Source organism: Pinus tabuliformis, chromosome X, assembly GCF_031772625.1.
Source record: "Pinus tabuliformis cultivar Carrire ecotype Pingquan chromosome X, CPIR1, whole genome shotgun sequence".
NCBI lineage: Eukaryota > Viridiplantae > Streptophyta > Pinopsida > Pinales > Pinaceae > Pinus > Pinus tabuliformis.
The window spans coordinates 1,168,378,705-1,168,385,047 of NC_142308.1; positions in this window are offsets into that span (position 1 = coordinate 1,168,378,705).

The following is a 6,343-nucleotide window of genomic DNA, read 5'->3' on the forward strand; positions in this document are numbered from 1 at the left end:
GGCCAGAACATTGTGTCTTGATCAACTATATGTTGGAACTCAGCTACTAACACCCTCTCTGAATTGAATCTTTATCTAATACTAACGTGCATACTAAGCGTCTGGAGGCATACACACATTTTGTTAACTCTGTACATTGAGGTAATAACATTTATGTGCATTGTTCCAGGGAATGTGCGTATTTCATGGTTGATTTTCACCTAAATGCGGGAGGAAATAAGCTGAGAGCTGTTCATAAGAAGTATTCAGATCCATTTTTTGGCTATGTGCACCAGATTTACTTTTGGAGTCTAATTGAAGGTGGCCTATATGTTCTAAAATGAAGCTCTATTGGATATGTTTTGTCTTGTTCAACCTGCAAACTAAATCTGTGGCCAAAAATTTATGTTACGCCCATGATTCCTCTGTGCAGATATCAAGGGGCTAGCGTGGATTCTATGCCAATGAGTAATGCAATAAAGACACACGTGAAACTATGCAAGAAGGAAGAAAACCTCGAGAATGGAAGGATTTTAAATGGGATCCATCCCAGTACCCTTTTGGAAGGAAAGATAGTAAGGACAAAAGGAGGGTCATCGACAAGCAGCAATGGGAACCATCAGAAAGCTCTCGAATACATAAACTCCATTCTGGAACCATTCCGTGAGAAGAGTGAAGATAGAAAGACTAGCCAAGAAAACCAGCCCTCAAGGCATTATGTTGCAGAACGAGGAGATCTTCTCCTACAATGGGGCCAAAACAAGAGGCCTCATGGTTATAGAGCAGAATACAGAAGCATGGTTGAAGAATCTTCTATTCAAGCTAACAAAATTATTCGGATCAATAGACATAATGGAAGGCATGACCAATAGACATTCAAAATGATTTTATTTATTCTTTTTTTAAATAAGTTTTTATATTGTCGCTAGAGAGACAATAGTTTGAATTATGGACATTTATTTATTTTTTAAATAATTTTTTATATTGTCTCTAGAGAGACAATAATTTGAATTATGGACATTTATTTTTTTTAAATAAATTTTTATATTGTCCCTAGAGAGACAATAGTTTGAATTATGTAATTGTCTCTAAAAGGACAAAAATGTAATTGTCTCTAAAGAGACAAATAAAATTGTCTCTAGAGAGACAAATCAAATTGTCTCTTAATAGACAATAATTCTTGTCTTTATAGAGACAATAATAATATGTGTTTTATATTGTCTTTATAGAGACAAATTTTAGAGACATTATATTTTGAGACACCACTTAGAGACAATATTTAAGACAATACAAAAGTTTCTTTTTGTCTTAAGTTAAGACAATTGACTCATATATTGTCTTAAAACCCCACTACATGTAGTAGTGTATCCATGATTCCTTGATTATACTGGAAATGAACCTTAGAGACAGATTCAATGCGAGCAAGTTTAACTCTAGACTCTTGGTAAGCTTTGTAAAAGGCCATAAAGCTTTGAGAGATGCTATACCCATTAAAAATTTATTTTTAAAATCTTCGAGAAAATAAATTTTTATCTTACCACATAAACTACACAATTAGTCATGAGAATACCCATGATGTCTACTTAAACGATTCATTGTATTCTTAAGGACGCTCAGGGTCATATTCTATGATGTACACTCACAGATAAGGAGTAGGGCCAAGGGAGCTCAACACGATCACTATTTGTTCGCGTTGTGTCGCTTATGGCCTCTCTTCTGCTTTGATATTTTGGCACAGCGGAAATATTCACGAAGACTAATTATTTTCAAACCTCGTTCACTATCTGTTCTCCTTCTCCCAAACAGCCCATTAGATCGAAAATATCTCCAGTGACAGAAATATATTTATAAAGATGGAGAAGCCGCCCTACACTGCCAATTGACGAGAACTTACACGTTAAAAAAATTCACCAGGTGGAATGCCACGGTAGTCTAATATGAGTGGCAAACAGAGTTAGAGCTCACTTCTTCGTGGAGAAGGCCCTGTGGCAGATGGGATTTGATCCTGCACCAAAATCACGATGATATTTTGGAGTGATTGCCTACCGATTGTTAACGTCAGCTGCTCGACGATGGTGATGGGCATGGTGGCCTTCCACGCGCAAAGAAATTTGTGATTTAGGAAGAAAATAGGGATTGCGTTTTTGTCCGAACAGCGAGAGAAACTCGCTTCTACACGATTACACGGCTCTTTTGTGAGACAGAGAACAGTCGGTCAATGGCTGAAGTAGCGACTTCTCCTGGCCGTAAATTTTGCGGATATCTCGTGGTTTCATTTTGTTTTTTTAAGCATTTTCTTCTATGAATTTTATTTGGCAGGGAGTTTCTAAAATTATATTTTCAAATTCAAACCCAAAAAAAACTTAAACTGCTCCTTTCCTTTATGCTTACGCAGGCAGTCACGTTGTTTGAATCAACCGTTAATACATTGTTTTAATTAACCGTTCACTCGCTTCTACACGACGACAGTCGGTCATTACAAGGCAATTCAATGGCTGAAGGCGCACCTTCACCTGGCTGTAAATTCTGTGGCTATCTCGTGATTTCAATTTGCTCTATTCCTACTCAGGCAGTTGCATTGTTTGAACCAGCGGTTCGCTCATTGTTTTATTCGATGTTCGAAGTATTTTTAATGCAGTAGTGTAATAATTATGTTTTTTTTTTTATAGAAATTTTAGTCATATTCTGAAAAAGTCTGTTAGGAATTTTTGTAAATCTAAGTAACAACTATTAAAATTCATAATTTTAAGTGTATTAAAAGTTTTTGATGCTACTGAATCTATTTCCACCATCAAAAATATGATACAAGCCTTGTTTCTATTAAAAAAAATTGAATTTTTTATTTGGATAAAACAAAAATAAAGAAATTTTTTTTAGTATATATAATTTTATTATAATATTTTTCAATTATATATATAAAAAAAAGATTTAATAATGAAATGTATATTTTTTTGTTATTTTTAAATTTAAAAGAGTATAGTACGTATATTTTTATTAAATAAATATATTTCATTAAATAGATATAGTTGAATCTTTTACTTTAGAGATAAAAAAAATCCTCTACACCAATTTATTATTTAACACTTTGATTTTCAAATTCAATTATTATTATTTTAAAAATTTAAAATATAATTATAAATTAAATTAAATATATATTAATTTTGTAATATAATTATTGATAAAAATTTAAATAACTATTATATAAATATAAAAAAAAATTAAAAAAAATATTAGTTTTATAAATTTTGTAAATATTAAAATGAAACAATTTTATATTTAATTATCGATTTTTTTTTAATATCATCTATTATATCTCCCATCGTGCACCCTTAGAATTATGTCTTCTTAATTTTAAAAATAATGGAAAAAATATAAAAATATTTTTATGTTTTTTCTTTATTTTCTCCATCTTTTTGTAAATTATTCTCACAAATTGAAATACATTTTGTTGAGATTTTCTATTATTTATTCCGCTTTTCATTTTAAAGGTCTTGTAAGAACGCAGGCCGAAAGCCTTTGCTGAGGAAGCACAAGAAAAAAGAAACCTGATCATCCGGAAGCATAAGATCACAGCAGAGCCCGAAAGTTATAGTTATTAAAAAAATATAAAATTATGTTAGGAAAAAGATGGCATTTTCTTATTATAATTTTTATTAATTAATACCGTATATATTAAATTCATAGTTGTCATGGAAAATAAATTCTCATTACATAAACAAATTTCTATACAAAATATAAATATCACAAACTATTATTTCAAAAATTACTTACTAATTACTAATATTACCTTGAAAGTTCAAAATTAATATTATTCAAAAATTAATATTTATAATTTTTTTTTTTTCTTTCAAATTTTAATAACCCATTTATATTTAATATTAAAATTGATAATTAAAAATCATAATTTAGACGACGAAAAATTAGGATACTAAACATGTTTTTCCCATTTATTGTTACACACAATCTAAAAGTTTATGTTCGACAAAGAAAAACCAAAATAAATTAGAGATAAAAAATATATCTCATTAAAATTAGTAAAATATTTTAAATTTTCAATAGATAAATTATAAAATTAATAATGTTTTATTTGATGGTGGTTGTTCACTCAATACTATAAATTAGTTTTTTTTTTTTAATGATTTTAGGATTAAGTATCAATAATACTTTTGTATTCTCTTACATCAGAATGACCATCACGATAATGATGATGGGTTTTTTACTCAATATTATAAATTAATTTTTTTTAAGGAAAAAATGATTTTATAATTAAATATCAATAAAAATTTTCTACCATCAATGAGTGAAATTTTCAATAACTATTCTTTTACATTTTTAATTCTATATTTACCAATTCATAATTAATATAATTATAAAATTACTAAAACAATTATTAAATAACAGATAACATCTTAAATTTATAAAATACATAATAAATAGCATCTTAAATTTATAAAATAGATGATAAACTCATTTATTTATATAAAAATAAATTGTATTATATAATTTAATATTAAATATTTAAAATAAATAAAAATGGCATGTATCTTTGAGTCTTTGAAATAGATTAGATTATATATAAAAATATATAATTTAATTTAAATGTCTTTGAAATAGATTAGATTATATATAAAAATATATAATTTAATTTAAATATAACTTTTAATATGAAATTGAAAATGGACGGTATGTATATTATATTTTTCATCAGTATTGTATATATAATTATATCATATAATTATATGAAGTAGCGTGTTTATTTTTTTCTATGTTCGTTGAAAGTAATTTGTCAATTTTGGAAATATTTTGGAATTGAAAAGACAAGAATGTCTATGTTTATGTTTTTCTTTACCATTTTGGATGGTGTTGGATTTTTTTTTGCCATTGAACATTTCACCTTAATTAGGTGTTTCTCTATTTCTGATTTGTTTCCTTTACCATATTCTTCGATATTAAATTCTCTAACAGTGTCCATTGTTACTTTTTGTAAAATCCCGAATATCCAAATTTTTAAGAGATCTAGTATACTCTTGAGTTCTAATTAAATTCTTGTAGTAGAAACACCGAGCACAAAACACATTTGAGAATGGAGCCTCTTATTTACGTATATAACTAAAAACAAAGTTACATGCCCACACAAGACATACTAAAGCCCGTGCATGTGGTATGTATGAATGCCCATGAACAGAGAACTTAAAGATATTGAAGCACAAACGTGGACCCTAAATGGATCCACCAAACAATTACACCCACGAGGTTTCTGTCCCTGGGATCGAAATGGAACTCGCCTCGCCAAGTTCTCAACAAAACACAATAGCATGACAAACTCGAGAATATTCCAATGGTTAGCTCCTACCCCATTTTATAGGTTTTGATGGACTCTCTAGAAACTTTCTTTTATTATTTTCCCTCGAAAAATGAAGGAAAATACCATGGGTAGATACCATGGCAAAATACACAGTAAATACCATGGGTAGATTCTATCCATTTTGACCATATCCAGAAAATGGAATATTACAAGCCCTCCCACCCAAAGATTGTTTTCCCTTAAGCAATCCATTACTATCCATAATAAAAGCATATAGACATTGATACCAGGATCCCATACAGCCCAGTGTGTTATTCCATGCCTCCATGCTATATGATACTAAATGGATCCTTCAATACCTAAATCCAAAGTGATCCTCTAGCCAATCCTTCCCTCGATAGATTCGCCTGAATCCCAATGCCACTTAAGTCCTGGGACCTGTGGCTTTTGATACCATCTCAACTCTCCATCATTGCCCATGCTTAAGGGCCCAAACTGCAATATGCACTTTGCTAAGACTATCCCATCAATAGAGATCCAATTCATAATATCTCGCCAATCTATCTTGTGGGAAGGATATAATGCATGAATGCCTACACATGGAATAAGTCTACCATGCTAATGTTTCCTGAAGCTAAACTCATGCTACTCCACCTGATCCCTCAACATGATCCATTTGTAGAACTCTTCTCTATTATCCCCAATGTATAAAGGCGGGTTGGTAGTGTTACAAGCCTTATCTATGTACTCTTGTAGAGGGCTGCTCTAGAACTCCCAATTGTATTCCTCATGTGTCCTAGTGAGGGACTTGAGACGTTCCTCTACACTAGACAGTTTGGCTGCTGACCCAACACATACCCTTATCAGATCCTCAATTTTTTTGTTCTCCCGTAAGATAGTGTCTTTGGCTGTTCAGACTCTCTGTGTCAACATCATAAGATATGTCTTGAAATGCATTATGTTTCCCCAAAAACCTCTACGAGCAATTTTGGTGCCCTGCTGAATGTCTTTGTACCTGTTTGCAATGGATGCCCCGCGTCCACAACTTCAACTTAAGCC